Raw genomic sequence first — 18,170 nt, forward strand, 5'->3', positions numbered from 1 at the left:
CACACAATACTGGGAATCACGGCCTCCCCAAGTTGACACAGATTTTTGGGAGACACAATTCAATCCATAACAGGGCCCTTCCTCAGGGTGGCCTGATCTCACCACGCAGGCCAGAAGAACATGTTAACAGCCAGTGGTGTGCCTGTGTGTACCTAAACACTGTGACAAAAGCTCTTTTATCAAAATTACAAAAGCCAGGGCCACTTCCTGGATGTCAGGGGCAGATATGATGATACATGTACTCTATAACCATAAAACATAATGTTCCAATCAAATGATAAATCACTCCTATGTGGTTTTTATATCTACATTTAGAAGAAAAGGAGTTAGATTTTTCCTTGGACCTTTTTCTTTAAAACAGTGCGCACCTTCCTCAAACTTCTGTTCAGTCTAAAGTCAGGATGCCCCGTGTCAGTCAAATGGGGACAAATTGGGGAAGGAGAAGGAGGAGTTGGAAGATGTAGCATTCATTGGTCATTTGTGACCAGTTCCAGGCAGCATGCCATTGTCCTTACCCCTTCTGAAGTCCAAGGGGTAAAGAAGGCTGTTTGAAAAGACAGGACGTAGTATTGACATCTTCTTGGTCATTGTCCTCTAGAAAATACAATCAATTCTGCATGGATTTTGACTACTCAATCCTAATAGTAAAGTAAGAGCCACAAGAACTACTTCTTGCAGGCAAATCTTTCCTACCTGGCTTTATAAAAAACAAAACCCGTTGCTGTCAAGTCGATTCCGACTTATAGCGACCCTATAGGACAGATTACAACTGCCCCATACAGTTTCCAAGGAGCACCCGGTAGATTCAAACTGCCAACTTTATGGGTAGCAGCTGTAGCTCTTGGCCACCAGGGTTTCCACTTGGTTTCATAAGACTATATAAGAAATGGAAGAGTTTGTATATTTTAACCTCTATTAATATCTATTAAATATTATTTATAAAAATCCTAATAATTCATTAGTTAAAAGACAAATATGAAACTTTCAGCCAATTAAATTTTTCTAATTACATAGGATTTTAATGGAGGGAAAATGAGAAAGAAGTGCATTACAAGAAAAAAAAAACCTTAAACAACAAAAAAGAACATTGTACATGGATACACTGCCCATAATGGCAGGGTCTGGTTCCTATGCCAGTCATATCATGACAATTTCCCTTAAAAACCAGCAATAATAGTATCTTGGCTCTGAAAATGGTAACTTTATAAAGAGAAGGAAGCAGAAAGGAATCAATTCACAGACATCAGAGATTTACAAAGTAATGTTTGCTAGCTAAAACACAGTTCATGTTATTTGATGTTGACTTGATAACCACACAAACCGGAACTGCCACAATTTAATGGAAGCTCCCATGTGATACAAAAGAAACAAACCTAAGTGAATTGTGCTTCAGCAAGGTAGTGAATGTTAATTAAATACGCAGGGACAAAAAAAAGCCACTGGTAGTTCTTAAAATGGTGCTGTGTTCTTACCGGCAATTTCTTTACCTAAAACTCCAGCTCCTGGCTGCAATCTGGCCACCCAGGAGAGTCTGGGCCTCCTGCAGAGAGTATGTGAGCAGCTGTTCCCCGGTGCCCCGAGGGTCATTTTCTCATAAATCAGATGCCCTGAGCTGGACATCACGTAGAAGCAGAAACGGAGCATCTTTCTACAAAAGTCGACTGCGATGTGCTGAAGTCATTTCTATTTATTGAAGGCCCAAACCCACTGCTGTCAAGTTGATTCCGACTCACTGTGACCCTGTAGGACAGAGTAGAACTGCCCCATAGGGTTTCCAAGGCTATAATCTTTATGGAAACTGGCTGCCACATCTTTCTCCAGAGGAGCAGCTGGTGGGTTTGAATTGCTGACCTTTTGGTTAGCAGCCGAGTGCTTACCCACTATGCCACCAAGGCTCCTTATTGAAGGCCAGTTTCCACAAATGACGAAAAATGAGTCTTTTCACTCAAGTTGAAGAAGAATACGTATGTAAGAATAACTCTTTTTCCCATTAGATTGTCAAATGGGAATTAAAACACCGCTGCCCAGAGTTAGTACAAGCATTTAAAATTCACAAGGAGTCTGACTAGAGTTGCTACTAAACTCATGACCTTCAGCGCCCCAAACACGTATATTTCGGTAATTACTGGATGGTATTATTACTGATAGCTACACTACTTCCTTCCTTATAGAAGCATTTGAATACAGTATAGAGGTCGGAATTCTCGGCATTTGCTGGGTACCGCGGGGATCCAGTCTACGGCTGTCCACTTAATAACCTTGAATTTACACATAATGCTTTATATAAAACACTATGAAAAATTAATCTTTTAGGTCCCTCGGTTTAGATCTGTGGCGTTAAATGAAGGTTGTTACTACTACTCCTACTATTACTACCACCAATAAATATGGATTAGAAAGCCACTGCTCAAAAAAGGATTCAGTGCTTGCTTTCTGTTCACACTGGTGTTAGATTTTAACACTACCAGATATTTGATGCAGATGCTTGACTTTATCGTCCCAAGTCTCATCAGAGTTCTTCACTTATAACCTTGCCAGTACTTTTTACCAAAGCTAGCGGGAGCATCTCATCTGCTCAATTAGTTATTAGTGTTGCTAGAGAATACCATTTCCTCTTGCGGCTGATAAAATATTAATCAAAAACAGGAACTGAGTGATTTCCCAGTGTAGTTGTCTTCTAATGGTAATACAGGGAGTCAAAGAGAGATCTGGAGGTCATATAATAGCTTCTGAAGAAGAGAGAGAGGAATGACATCTGAGATAGAAGAAGAGATTGCAGGCAGAGTCCACGAGTTAGGTGAGTTATTAATATCCATCAAAGTAAACTTCCAGAAATGTGAACAGAGGTGTCTTGTGGGAAAAGGCTAGGTCTAAGAAACTCTCAAAGAATTAGTATTGTATTGTTACTATTTAATATAGAACAAGCCTTCAATGAACCAGAACGGTGTCTTGATTTAACCAGATTTAATTGTAATTTTCATTTTTTAACTCCTTCCAGGGTTTGTGAATCTCTACCATGAGTTAGTAAAGAGTATAATAGATGAATGATCCTCAAATCAACTTCTCAGTCTTAAAAAATGCCATACGTACCCTCCCTTCTCCACCACAGTCTTGTGTATGTGGGAAGAACACGGGTTTTGGGTGCAGGAAGCACAAGCTTGAGGGGAGCTTTACAACTCACCAGGAGGGTGACCAGGGCAAAATTATTCAATCTCCTGAAACTCAGTTTCCTGAAAATTTGCAAAACTTTTGTGTGTTTCAGGTGCTTCAGTCCCAAAACTATACACACACCAATAAAATCCAAACAAATATTGTCCATAACCCAACAACGAAACACACATTCACAAACATCCTGCTTTCATAAGTCAAAGGTTTAACGATAAACGGCATGTTGATGTGGGTTTATTACACTAAAAAACAAAACAAGTTTTTTCAAAGTTGACTAAATATTAACCAATTCTTTTAGAAGTACTATTGCAATTGTACTTTGAGAAGTATAATACTGTGCAAATGTTCCAGGAGAGTGTCAGAAACAGGGGAAAATGGTGAAAGCAGAATAGTTAAAAGGGCTGGCCCAAGTTCATGTTCTGATGCTACTATCTATGAGTTGTGTTAAGTTGGGCTAATCACTAGTTGCTTAGGCTTCTTCCTTTGTAAAATGGAACTTGTATGACAGAGCTGGCACAAAAGTTAAAGAATTAAACCCATTAACATATGCAAACTAAATTCTGAGTAAATATTAGCCAAATAAAGAAACGGACTTCATCTTTGTTTCCAACTTAGTCTACTGGTATTATCAATATGTCCGTCTTTGCAGGTGGGGAGGAGGGAGGGCAACGTTGGCAAACAAATGTAGAAGGCACACGCTATTTGCTTAAAATATGGTAAGCTTTCAAATTTTTAAAGCAAGTAAGTTATTTTATCACTATGTAGTTAAATAGAATCTACTCAGTTCTCCAAAACTAAGGAAGAGTGTTTCTGGAAGGGGACTGGAGGCGCTTTTCTTTGTCCTGCAAAGCCAGTCCTTCCTCCTGCTCTACTCACTCCAAGACCTTCAACACCATTGTTTATTTTGAGCACTTTTGGTTCCTTTTGCTGTTAACATTGTGGCGAAGTGTAAATTCATTTCTTATCTATCAGATACCACCAAGACCCCTGAGCTCAGGAATGCTGGACCTTTGGAGGCCTTGACTAAAAAGATAGCCCATATCACAGGTGTTCTATTATCCGCACCTGGGCTCTGCGGGGAGAAGTGGTCACCGTTGATTCTGACTCACGGTGACTCGATGAGTTACAGAGTAGAACTGTGCTCCATAGGATGTTCTTGGTTTTCTTGGCTACAGTCTTTGTAGAAGCAGATTGTCAGGCCTTTCTTCAGTGATGCTGCTGGGTGGGTTTGAACCACCAAACTTAAGGTTAGCAGTCGAGCACAAACCATCTGTGCCACTCAAGGATCACTCAGGTACATGGGCAGCAAATGCATGTATTTGTGGTGTGCATGCTTCTCTTCCTACACATCCCCACCTTCACGGCAGACACACTAACCAACCAGGGCCCTCCTGATGGCCAACCAGGGCCTTCGGGATGGCCAACCAGGGCCTTCCTGATGGCCAACCGGGGCCCTCTGGATGGCCAACCAGGACCCTCCTGATGGCCAACCAGGGCCCTCCTGATGGCCAACCAGGGCCCTCCTGACTCCCAAGTCTGGATTCAGCCTCAGCATGCTTTTCCACCCAACAGTCCTGACCACCACTATCTGTGTTTGGCATCCAGGATGACACTTATTACTATTTTTGCTCTACAAAAAAAATACCAGCAAAGGTAAACTAGCTACTTTCTAATACATGTGTGCAAAATATGTGCATAAATGGTGGAGTTCCTGCCTGTTAACTCATTGTCAAAAGTTGGAATCAAAAGTCTTTAAGATATTATAATCAATTAATACTGGGATATGCTGGTCAAATTACTCCTTTTAATGCGTGTGTTCTTAATTACCCTTTTTAATTACACTTTTACACCTTAGAAATTCACTCCAAGTTGAGTGTGTCTATCAAGGTTTTGGCTCTCTTCAACACAATCCATTAGATTGATAAAAATCAATTTTACAATTTTAGAGTCTAGTCTGGCAATTCCATACCTGGGAATCCATCCCATAGGAATAAAAAGCATCTGTCTGGACATACAAACAAGGATGCTTATTCCATTGATTTGTGTCCAAGGCAACAGAACACAGGGAAACTAAGTGAACTCCCTGTGATATGTTCAATATGGGGAATTACTGTATAAGTCGTGGTATGTACTCATCATGGAATATCATGCTATGCTTGAATGAGAAAAGCAAGATACAGAAAAGTACACATAAAATGACTCCATGTTTTATCAACAAAGGTACAAAAAACACCCCAAAACCTAAATATGTACATGTCTATATATAGCATATATGTGTGTGTTTATGATAATATCAACATAGATAACTTTAGAAGAAAACATATTAGATGGTCAGCATATTGTACCCTATATGGAGGGGGCAATGTGAGGAGAGGGAAAAGGGGGAGAGGGCAGAACTAAGCAAAAAAAGGGGATAAAAATGACTGCCCTAAAGATGAATATTATCAGGATGATATACTTAATGACAAGGAGAAAAAAGAGAGTAGGAGAAATCACAGTGGCACTGGCCTGGCAAAGAATCATATAGCCCTCACTACATCCTGGGCATTACCTAGTTGTATGTCCTAGGCATTACCTAAGTATTTTTATAAAAAACTGTTTTAATCCTTACTACAGTGAGGTGAGTAATACTATGATCCCTATCCTACAGATGAGATAACTGAGGTCAGGCAGCAAATGTAACACGCCCAACAGCCACACAGCTAAAAAGTCAAGGCAATCAGCCCAGCTTCAAAGACCATACCCACGTCTACAACTATCTAATGCAGAAAATTAAACTAGAAAACAGCAGAACAAAAATTAGAGGCATGCCAGGAGGTAAATGGTGAGGAAGGAAGCTCAGAAAATTGTGGTTAAGTGAGATCATATCAGACCCCCTGAATGGTGGAAGCCACATCTTCCGACACTGTGGAAGGCCACAACTGAGCACAACAGTGCCTGCAAGGACCCAACAGCACACGCAAGTGCCCGGGGTAAGTGTGACAATGTTAGCTAATACACAGTGAAACATGGATAACGAGCACTTCTGCCACTGTGGGAAAGTGAACCAAGCCCTTTCTGGGAAGCAGGCATCGTTCTGGCATGATAGAAACCTCCTGAAGGCAGGGATGTATATGAGGGCAGGGTCTTAATAGCACCGGTCACCACTGCTTCCCAGGACCTAGCGTGGTGCCCAGTACACAGTAGGCATTCAATAAATATTTCTTAAATGAATGAACACGAGGTGCCTAGTTCATATGTATTGCAAGTTACCAATGTGTAAAAATGGATAAGTTACTCATAAGGGAAATGTGTTCTTATACAAAGATAAAATTAATGATACTAAAAATAACCAGAACAATACAGTGGCAACATGTTCAACATATTAACCAACCAGTTAAACTGTCGCTGTCAAGTCATTCTGACTCATGGCGACCCCTGATGTGCATCAGAGTAGAACTGTGCTCCTACTCAAGGGTCTTCCAGGACTGATTTTTTGGAAATAGACCACCAGGCCTTGCTTCCAAGGTGCCTCCGGGTGGACTCAAACCTCCAACCTTTCCATTAACAGCCAAGCTCCTTAACCTCCCAGGGACTCCTTTCACATTTTAAACTCCAATTTAACAGGCCCTGTGCTAGGCCCTTTACATATATATTTCTTGGACACCTTACATGAAATATATACATAATTATTATTGTCATGCAAAAGATGAGGAATCTGAAGCTTAAAAGTATTCAATTACCTGGTGCAAGGGCATACAGCTAGTAAGGAAGGCACCAGGATTAAAACTCAGGACCACCCCTTCTCTTTACATACACCTTTCTGCCCTCTGCACACATATGCACACTCGCTAATAAAGCCAAGGCTAAAAAATAAGGCATCCTGGTCACTGCATTTAAAGTTAGGCATTCAGAATGTGAAAAGGAAGAAAAAGAGGCTATACGCATTATTCTTAACCCGGATGAAAGCACAACCAAAATGCCGATTAAGCAGATCCCTAACGTGGCCTGTGTTCATTCTTTAACACCTGCCCTGACACATACTTAGTGCACAGCCTTCTTCGGCCCCACCACCTCACACTTTGGACAGAAGAGAATCACGTGGAGCATGGAGGATGTTTGACAGATGTGTTAATGCGGGGGGATATTTCAGCTTCCGCCCTCTTTGGACCACAGCATGACAGTTACAGAATTCAAGATCATTTGTATCCCCCGTTGAATCCCACATAATTCAGCAGACATTCATTACGATGCCATAACGATATCACACAGCCATAAATACATATGCTAAGAGCTGAACAAGACATTCATATTTAAACATAGCTGGAAATAATTTCAATTCTGGTGATTTTCTATTGCTCATTCTATTACTTTTCTGTGGATGTTTAAAATGTTAAAATACGGTAGCAAACCAAGAACGTGTGTGTGTATGTGTGCGTGAGACATAGCTTCTAGTTTAATAATAAAATAAATTTAGGTATAAGTCACATCTGTGTGATGGCTAAGGTTATGTGTCAACTTGGCTAGGCCATGATTCTCAGTGGTTTGACAGTATGTAATCAACCTCCATTTTGTGATCTGACACGAGCAGCCAATCAGTTGAAAGGGGACTTTCCTTGGGGATGTGGCCTGCATCCAATATATATGGAATTCTGGTAATGCTTCCCTTCTCTTGATCCTGTATGTGACTCCTCACCCTCTGACCTCCTGTTTTGGGGACATGAGCCAGCATCCTGCCATCTGACTTAAGATTCTGGAATCTGCCAGCTCCTGCAGCCCCTGAGTCAATAGTCTGCCATCTGACCTGTTGATTCGGGGGTCATCAGACCCTGCAACCATGTGAGTCAGGAGAAGCCTCCAACCTGATGTCTAACCCCACGGATTTGGGACCTACCAGCCTTCACAATTATATGAGCCGTTTCCTTAAAATATATACATATATATATATGTGTATATATATATATATATATATATATGTATATATCTCACCCAGTGCCGTCAAGTCGATTCTGACTCATAGCAACCCTATAGGACAGAGTAGTACTGCCCCATAGAGTTTCCAAGGAGCACCTGGCGGATTCAAACTGCTGGCCCTTTGGTTCCCAGCCCTACCACTTACCCACTATGCCACCAGGGTTTCCATATATATATATATATATATATATATATATATACACACACACACATATGCTTTACTGGTTTTGCTCCTCTAGAGAACCAAGCCTAAGACAATCTGAGAAATATTTCATTTGAGGAAAAGGTAATTTGATAATAGATGACAAGCTCCTTGATATGTCCACTTTAGAAGAATCATCCACACTGCCATAAATGCAGCCCGAGATTTTAATATTCTGGGGTATCTGCTTCATATTTGAAGGATGGCTGCTCTGATTTCATAACCAAGAAACGTATACACAACTTTTTCACAAAACTTGTTTTTAAATATATAAAGCAAATGAATAATGCAGTTAAAATTAAAGCCAGTTTAAACTGACAGTTTCTCAGGAGGAGGAAAAATGACTCCTAAGGAATCAGACCCATGTGTCCAGGAAGGTACAAATAGTCAACTCAGGTAATGTAACACCAATAATGACAATGTTGATCTTGATCTTTTCCATACACTGCTCCTCCACCCTTCTCAGCTGCACACAGAATAACACAGATTGTCTTCAGCCTGGATGATGTATCTATTAACACCTCTCTTCTTGTAGCATTCAGACACCTTGCCATGAATTTTCGAATTATTTAAATGGAAGTAGCATCAGAAAGCCCTCATGTTTAAATTATGCTAAGTTAAATGTTCTTTCCCCAGGACTGTTGATTGTGCATGTAGGAAGGCTCAGAGGAATATGAGAAGATGGCACACGTGCAAAATGGAAAACAATGTTTTGGGAACGGGGTGTACAGAGGAGCACAGGGTACACAGCGTTCTAAATATTCCTACATCATAGAGGGAATTTGAGAGCGTACATTTACAAAGACGATGTTCATTTTCCAAAATGTTTCTAAATGTCCAGAAAGCTCTAAATATGAATTTAAAATGGATGGAGGTCCAGCTGCAATAAATCGTGAAATATCCACACTATGGAATAGTACACAGCTGGGTTGGATTAGAGGAAATGAGTTAGCTCTTTGTCTACTGACCTGGGGGGATGTCCATGGTGTACTGGCCAAGGAGATAAGCAAGCAAGGAGCAGGGTCCTGTGCATAAATAAGACTTCATTCTTGTCAAAGCAAACAGGAAATCCTCTCCATATTGGGCATAGATATGCCTGTATAGATGGAAGAGCCAAGAAAAGCATGAGGGGCATCTGTTGAGCTCTTATCAGTGGCTCATGGAGCAGCAGGTATGGCTTTGGGACTGCAGAAAGGAAGGGTAATGTCATGAACTGTGTTTGCTGCTGGTGGCGCAATGGTTAAGCACTTAGGTCAGCAGTTCGAACCCACCAGCTGCTCCACAAGAGAAAAGACCTGGTGATCTGCTCCCATAAAGATTTGCAGCCTAGGAAACCCTGTGGGGACAGTTCTACTCTGTCCTTTAGGATCACTATGAGTCAGAACTGACTAGATGGCACACAACATTCTTTGCATGGTTTCAGTGACTGCAGTAAGCACAAGTTACTCTTTTAATAAGCAAGAAAACTTTAAAAAGAGAAAGAGAAGAAACGGAGTAGAGGGAAGGGGAGGGGGAGGGGAAGGGGAGGGGGAGGGGGAGGGGAAGGGGAGGGGGAGGGGGAGGGGAGGGGGAGGGGGAGGGGGAGGGGAGGGGAGGGGAGGGGGAGGGGGGAGGGAACCTAACAAAGCAAAAGTTCCGGCTGGCCAAAGATGGTTCCCCATCAGGAGTCTCTCTCCTTTGTCATGTTACCGAGATTGGAGAGTTTTAGTCCCTGCCCCATCCCTGCAATGCAATATGCTGAGTTATTTGGAAGAGGACCCTTTCCCCTCTCAAAGCCACCTGTACAGAAGGAACTGTAGCTGAAGTGCTGAGCCTGCAGCCTTGGCCCAACAATGAGCCGGAGCAGATGCATAGACAGGTGCAGAAGGGAGCTGCAGTAGGGAGAGGCAGCAAGAACGGGATCAAACTGCTGGAAGCTTTTGGTCTCACCCTGGCGTCAGCTGGGTCTAGTCAGATGGGTGTGTGGAGCCCGCGCAGTCCATCGGGGGTTCTGAGCAAGTGCACAGGTAATGCTGCAAGTCACCCACCCCTCCCCAGGTACTTCCAGGAAAATGATGCCAGGCCAAACAAAACATGAAGAAAAAAAATGAGATTGGATTTTATCATGTTGTTGCTTTCAAATACAATTATAATTCCACTTCATCTAGCAAGTGTTTACTGAGCCCCTACTATGTGCCTGATCTTGTGCTAAGAATGAAATTATAATATTTTTAACTACGCCCCACGCAATTTGAGGGCATTTTTTTCTGACTATAAAAGTGACAATTCACTTCAGAAAATAGTGGACAATATTTTTTTTAATGGATGTGAAATTCATGTAACAAAGTTAACCTTGTTAAAGTGTATATGTCAGTAGCTCTTAGTACATTCACAGTGTTGTACAACTATCATTTCAGCAAGTTCCAAAATACTTCACCACCCCAAAAGGAGACTCCCTCACCTATTAAGGAGTTACTCTCCATTTTCCCATCCCCACCCCACCCCCCAGCCCCTGGCTTCTATCTCTGCGGGTTTGCCTATTCTGGAAATTTCCTATAAATGGAGTAATATAATATGTGACAGAAAAATTTTTTCTTAAATGACAAAATTGCCTATAATTCCCCAAGCACAGTCTGTGTCCACCTTGTGTGCTATATTCCCAACAGCAGCACAGTGAGTGGCACATAATAGATATCTAAACAATAGCTTTTGAGAGAAGGGAGGCAGGCAGACAGGTAATTTATACTAGCATTATTTATGCATATTCATTTTCCACACCTATATTTTTTATATTTTTATATAACAAGGAAACTTCTCTGTACATACTGTTTTTTAAACTTCTTTTTTCTACTTAATATTTCTCAAACACTAAATGCATTTTTTAAATGCATCAAAAAACCCTCGCTGACGAGAAGGCAGAGGAGGACAGGAGCTGGTTGAATGGACACGGGGAATACAGGGTAGAGAGGAGGAGCGTGCTGTCTCATTACGGGGAGAACAGCTAGGAGTACGTAGCAAGGCGTGTATAAGTTCTTGTATGAGAGACTGACTTGACCTGTAAACTTACACTTAAAGCACAATTAAAAAAAAAAAAAAAAACGCTCGCTATCTGGCCCTGAAACAGTAACATGGTACACGCGATATCTGAGAAGGACACAGTTCTCGGCAGTGAGAACCCCAGAGGGAAGGTGATGATGCTTTCTCTAAATTTTACCAGGGCAGCCGTGAGCTGATTAGAATCATATTAACTTGTTAATTTTTAGTTCACTGCAATACTCTTTACCTCAGTACATGAGAACCAAACCAAATCCATTGCCATCGAGTCAGTTCAACTCAAAGTGACCCTATAGGACAGAGTAGAACTGCCCCATAGGGTTTCCAAGGCTGTAATCTTTACGGAAGCAGACTGCCACACCTTTCTCCCTCGGAGTTGCTAGTGGGTTCGAACCACTGACCTTTTGGTTACCGGCCTAGCACTTTAACCACTGCACCACCAGGCCTCCTGTAGTACATGATTGGGGGGAATATATACATATGTATGTGTGTATATATGTATGTATGTGTATACATACATGTGTTATATGCATATATGTACATATGCGTGTATATATACACCCACACACATATAGTTAAACAAATTCATAGTGAAAACATGCCAAGGAGAGAGATTTCACAGGCCTAATAGTGAACTCACAAACTGTTTTCAAGCAGTGGTACACACACACACTCAACTGCAGCTGCCGCACATAATTAATGTGCTAATTATACATAATTATCTAATTACTAAAGGAGGGAGTCAAAGCAACTGCAGTAGTGAAGATACTAAAATCTGTTTCTTTTAGAAGAGTCTGCAATATGTACTATCTTGCTATTTCTGACAGTCACTCTTAAACTTCCTGTCTACCTGAGAGTTCTGGAGGGAAAGAGAAGTCCTTACAAATATTTTAGCAATATTATGATCTGAAGGATTTTCAGTTAATCTGTTAACAGGATGGTTTTTAAAAATACTATATGGAGAGAAATTTGTCACATAATTAATCTTTGCAACGCTGTGGGAGTCAGGACTTGTAATAGGCTCAAAGGAGTAAAGATGGTTTCAGCCCAAAGCTTCCCAATGGACATTCCAAAGGAGGCGGAGTCACAAATGACAAAAGAAAGAAATTTAAAAAAAGTGGGAGAAAAGTGGTCATGTAAGTTTGGAAAACACTTTTTCTATCCCCCGGGTGTTCTACATACAGCAGGCACCATTAAATATAAACTAAAAAAACATGGGGGTGGTAGGAGGTGATGAAGTCTGGAACATACTATTATTCTCCCGCTTAGAGAGTTAGTTATAAGAGATATTTGCAGACAAAAGGCTCTGATAAGTACTACATTTCTGAAATAGTTACGGGCCACAGAATATCCTTTTTTTTTTTTTTTTTTTCTACTTCTGAGCATCTATAAATATCTTTGGCAATTCATATTTGAGGCCTGGCCTCTATTTTACTACTTCCACTGGATCACTGATTCATCATCAAGTGAAGCTTTATTTGATTTGACCCCAAGGTCCCTGCCCCAAAGGAACCCCCTTATAAAACATTTGAGACCCTAAAGCAAATCTTGTCCCTTGGATGAGCTTCAAAAAGTGTCATTTTCCACTGATGGCTCTTCTTATAAACATTCCCACCAGGGCTGTGGGTGCACTACCTCGGCATTTACTTTGTATGATCAAATAATTAAATCTTTTATCAACTGTCACCCACAGGATTTCTTGATAATGCTAAGGCCACTACGAATTAATTCCACATCCAAAAAGAACAGACTTTTACTTAATGTAGATTTCATAAATTACCATCTTTAGAATATAATTTGTTTTATTAATTTGTTGGCTCATTCCCTGTCTCCTTCCAAAAGTGATTCGAGGCACTTTTTTTTTTTTTTTTTTTTTTAATGCTATCATCAAAATTCAATGGCCTATGACAAATGGAAGGAACAAAAACAAACCGGCCAGATCCTCCAAAGGCATATCTTCATTACTTTTACTATTTAACTTTAACTTTTAATCTCGGGCCATAAAAGCTGTCCTAATAAAAGATCCATAAATATCTCCTGAATGTGCAAAGCAGCAACTTTGATGACCCGTGAGCATATGCTGGGCTAGTCTCACCAATGGGTCTTACTTAGGACCTGAGACTGCCTAAGAAGTGAGATTGAGCAAGATGTAATCTAGATTCTTCCAGATAACCCCCCACCCCTAAGGGAGTACCAAATAGATATGACATTCAGAGGCAGAGGGCACTGTTCCTGTTTCCATTTTTAAATTTCATTTCAAAAGGAATATGAAAATATCCTTCAGGCATTTACAAGCCAGTTGGGCAGATTCTATTCCCGCTGGAACAAGCACTGTGAAAAATTAATTATGCACCACGTAGACATAATGTCAAAGATCCTCAGTGGTGCAATGGTTAGCGCTCAGCTGCTAACTGAAAGGTTGGCAGTTTAAACCAGGGCTTCAAATCAGTTCAAACCCCTGCTGAGAATTTGCATTTCTAACAAGTTCCCAGGTGGTAATTCTGAGACCCACTAGTAGGACAGTGGTTCTCAAAATTTATTATACTAAGAATCACCTGGGGATCTTGTTAAAATGTAGATTCTGATTTGGTATATCTGGGGTACAAATGCAAATTCTTAGCAGGCATTCAAGCCAGAATGAACCAGTTCAAAGCCCTGGTTCGAACCCCCCTGGTGATCTGCTTCCGTAAAGATTACAGCCTAGGAAACCCTATGGGATAGTTCTACTCTATCACATGGGTCACTCACTGTGAGTTGGAATGAACTGGGTAGCACATAACAACATGTCTATGATGTCATGATAGCCTGGGACATGGGTCTCACTGAAGATCTGCCTAGAAATTCCTTACCCAGGGCTACTCTGCACATAGTAGGGACTCAGTTCATATTTCCTAAATGAATAAATAAATGTATTCAATTTGGGTATTGCTCTTTTAATGTCCGTTTCTAATCATGTGTTGAATGCCAAGTGAATACAATTAATTGCCCAAGAAATAATTTCAAATTATAAAATGAGTTTTGTTGAATGCCTTTGATTCAACTGAACAACACATTTTTTTAATTAGAAACACTCAAAACTCAACAATTATTTTTCCCTCAAACCTTTTTCAAATTAAATTCTGAAAACAAATATACTTTTAAAATTATAGTATCATCATCACAGTGCACTTCTGTATGCGCAATACATAAGGATAATGGCTTTTATAATGTGATGTATAAATGCAAGTTTACAGGAACCAGCAATTTATAATATTAAACACTGGGATTTCTTCCCCCACTTATGTGGCTTTTTGCTTTTCTGTAATACACTATTCTGTGGGAACACTATAGGGCTGTGATACTTGATTACACTATCTTGATTACCATTATCTTTCTAGCTTTCTAAATTAGATGCAAGTCGAATTTCTAAGTTTAGAGTCTCGGATAGAATACTCTGTGTTTGAAGCCAATGTTTCTAAAACTCTTTATTTCTCATGCCCAGCAAGTTTTATACTTCTTTTCATATGTAAAGTGGATCTATGTGAGCCTATCTTACACATTCAATGGAGAAGAATGTGTAAAAAGAAGAAGCTGCACGTTTTAGCACTAAACGAATAATCTGTCATAAATAGCATGCAGTATTTAATATTCAGATCAAGACATCTCTGTCTGATTCCAGCAGGCCCTCCTGACAAAAGCCATCCACGTCTGCCAGGAGTATCGAGTCCAGCTGAGGACAAATTTCAAGATGAACCTGAAATCAATTTGCCATCAAATTTTCATGCCTCTCTCAGACTATCTGTGGCGTTTTAATTACAAGCATCCTAGGCGGGGGGTAGTACAGATATTGACACTTAGCTCCTACAATAAACTTTATTGGCAACCTCTGTCTGAATGCAGTACTCAACTAGAATAACAAGAAATATATGAGGATATGTAAGCGGGGAGGTGCTGTAATCACTCTGAAAACATTTTGTTCAAAAGGCCTGAGCATTTCTTAAGCAACAAGCTTTGAGATAGAGAGACAGAGAACTCATGGTGCTCAGAAGTACAAATGACCTTCCAATTAGGTGTGCTTGTAAAGTCTTAAAATTTTGCAATGTCCTTGGGTCCTTTTCTACAGGATTGCACTGTGTCATCTTGTTCCCTTTGTGCTTCCTTTGGGTATTTTCAATGAGCATCATTTCAGAGCCCTCAAAAGACTTCAAATCTGTCTTGAAAGGTCAGGGTGTCTGGACAGAAGGCATCCCAATAAACTCACTAAACAGCTTGATTTAAGGGGACAAAAACAGTCACTGATTGTACTGACAGACAATGTGAGTCTGGGGCGGGGGGAGGGGGGTGGTGGGTAACGAGCAGCCTTACATTAAGTACAGCTGTCTCCTGCCTTTTCCCGAGTTTTGTACAGACTGTTGGAAGGGCTGTAAATATCAAGAGAAATGGGAGAACCTGCAAATTTGCTAGCCATGAGGGATTTTTGCTCTCTGAACACGCGTGCAGTTTTAACCAGGCACCCTGAGCAGACCCTCAGCAGACCATTAAGCTGAAGCTGCTGTTGAACAAGCTGCACTGGCACAAGGCATCTTGCTCCCTCTGATGGTGATAAGGGATGAGAATGATACCTCAGATGACCACCATCTTTGTGGCCCTGGACCAGGCCCACTGTACAGGCCATTTCAAGGAATTCTCAAACATTCTGGCAAGCTGTCGCTGACTTGAGTGAACCCAGTACACTGGGAAGTGTTTAACAACTGGCTCTCTAAAAATAAAGGCATATACCTAAATAGACATAATAGGTTTATTACAAATTTTACTGATATAAAGAATGTGTGCCCAATGCCCCTTAGAATCGAGGATGGTGAGATTTCATTTTACTTACTTTGGACACGTCATCAGGACAGACTGATGGCTGGAGAAGGACATCATGCTCAGTAGAGGCTCAGTGAGAAAGAGAGGCCCTCGATGAGATGGACAGATATAGTGGCTACAACAACAGGCTCAAACATAGCAACGATTGTGACGATGGCACAGGACTAGGCAATGTTTTTTTCTGTTATACATAAGGTCACCATGAGTCAGAGAGGAATCAATGACACAAATGACAACAACAAAAACACACAATTTACAAATAAAAAAGATGGAATGTTCTTTATTATAAATTCCATGGAGCCAATTGATTCTCACCAGGTGCACTTTCACTGATTTTTGCCAAACTCTTGAATCTGTAGCCAAGCTACAGTTGCAAATGATGAACAAGTGTGGCTCCACTACAAATAAATATTGGTTGATATTTTCACTTAAGTTAACCAGTAAGATGAGAGGGAAACAATGAAGACATACGTTGAAACTTCATTTATTCAACAATGATGTGAGCAACTTCTTTGCTGAATTGAATAATAGTTTTGAATATACTGAAAAAATATTTCCTCTACTGTACCAGCCACAGTGTAACAACTACAGACGTGATACTCTAATTTATTCTCACTTTCCTCACTTTCTTAAGTCAAGACAATAAAAAAAAAATAAGTCCTGATTTGTAGTCCTGCCTATTTTCATAGTGTATATACATCTACTGTGGCTGATTTCAAGTTACCAACATGATGTCACTGGCTGCAGTGTCGGGAAGAGATGTGTAATTACATACTACTCTAGACAATGTCCACCATACAGACACAATAGACCTAGATAATCTCAAAAACCCATCGACACAGAGTCATTGCCGACCCCTAGTGACACTTTAAGACAGAGTAGAACTGCCCAATAGGATTTCCAAGGCTGTAACCTTTACAAAAGCAGACTGCCGCATCTTTCTCCTTCAGAGCAGCTGGTGGGTTCCAACCACTGACCTTTTGGTTGGAGGCTGAGTGCTTAACCACTGTGCCAACAGGGCTCCTTTAGATAACCCCGAGAGCATAGATAATAGCTAAATGCAGTAAAATGATTAGGGAGTATTAAGTTTTAAGTGTTTAATACCTTTGTTTTTAATGTAATTCATTTAAGTTTATTTAATTTATTATAAGTTTACATAATTTAAATTTTAATAATATTTGCGTTTATCGACTGGGTCACAAAATTTCTGCCAGCTCCAGCACAACACAGGTCAACATACAAGGAGGGCTTTACCACACACTGGAAAACAGAGCCAACTGTGCAAAGGTGTGCATAACTCACACACACACACACTTCTGCTGATGAAATTCCCTCGCTATTTCCTAGGGCAGAAGATAATTAAATATCTGGCTTTATAAAAAGAGTTGGTGGGTTGGGTGACAAAGACAAAGGAAAGAGGGAACAGCATTTGCCCCTTCCAACCAGGGGAACCAGAGCAATGGGACCCGCTCACTGCACAGTGTGCAGACATCTGCAGACATGACTTGCTGTCAGCATCCCCACGCCAATGTCTATCTCCTTTGCCGGGACCACAAGCTCTTCTCCTGCTCATTCAAAACAGAGGACACGGTCCACTTTCAATTACTTCTTAGAGATGAGCAGCATTGCTACATCCTGAATATTGCTGTGGTTTCTGAGGCAAAATGGATATGAGGAATAAAAGCTGAGACAAGGTGGGTGAGAACTCTAGAAAACGCACTCCGCCTGATGCCAAGGCAAGGTTAGCCAACCCTGTTCTGGAGAGCAATTAGCTGCACCCTGCAGTTGGAGGCCCACATCGTTTTTGTTTAGTCTAAACAGGTGAGAATTCAGAGGCCTATTAAGTGGGGTGCAGCTTGGCTCCTTCAGCCGCGGGGAGCAGTGTCAGCTCACGCAGGGCAGGACAGTGTTCCCAACCCCACGATATTATAATTCCAATGTACCCCGGAGAGTGAAGCACACATAC

The 18,170-nt window shown here is 40.9% G+C and overlaps 1 protein-coding gene and 1 long non-coding RNA gene across 7 annotated transcripts in view; both read right to left on the reverse strand.

Annotated features, from left to right (window-relative positions):
- WWOX (WW domain containing oxidoreductase) overlaps positions 1–18,170 on the reverse strand; it is a 1,096,383-nt gene that overhangs the window by 672,868 nt on the left and 405,345 nt on the right. The window lies entirely within an intron of this gene.
- LOC135228361 (uncharacterized) overlaps positions 8,113–18,170 on the reverse strand; it is a 43,281-nt gene continuing 33,223 nt past the window's right edge. Inside the window, exon 2 of the long non-coding RNA XR_010318847.1 lies at positions 8,113–9,419. This is a non-coding gene — a long non-coding RNA (uncharacterized LOC135228361). The remainder of the gene's footprint in view (positions 9,420–18,170) is intronic.

The sequence above is a fragment of the Loxodonta africana genome, chromosome 21, assembly GCF_030014295.1.
Source record: "Loxodonta africana isolate mLoxAfr1 chromosome 21, mLoxAfr1.hap2, whole genome shotgun sequence".
Lineage (NCBI taxonomy): Eukaryota > Metazoa > Chordata > Mammalia > Proboscidea > Elephantidae > Loxodonta > Loxodonta africana.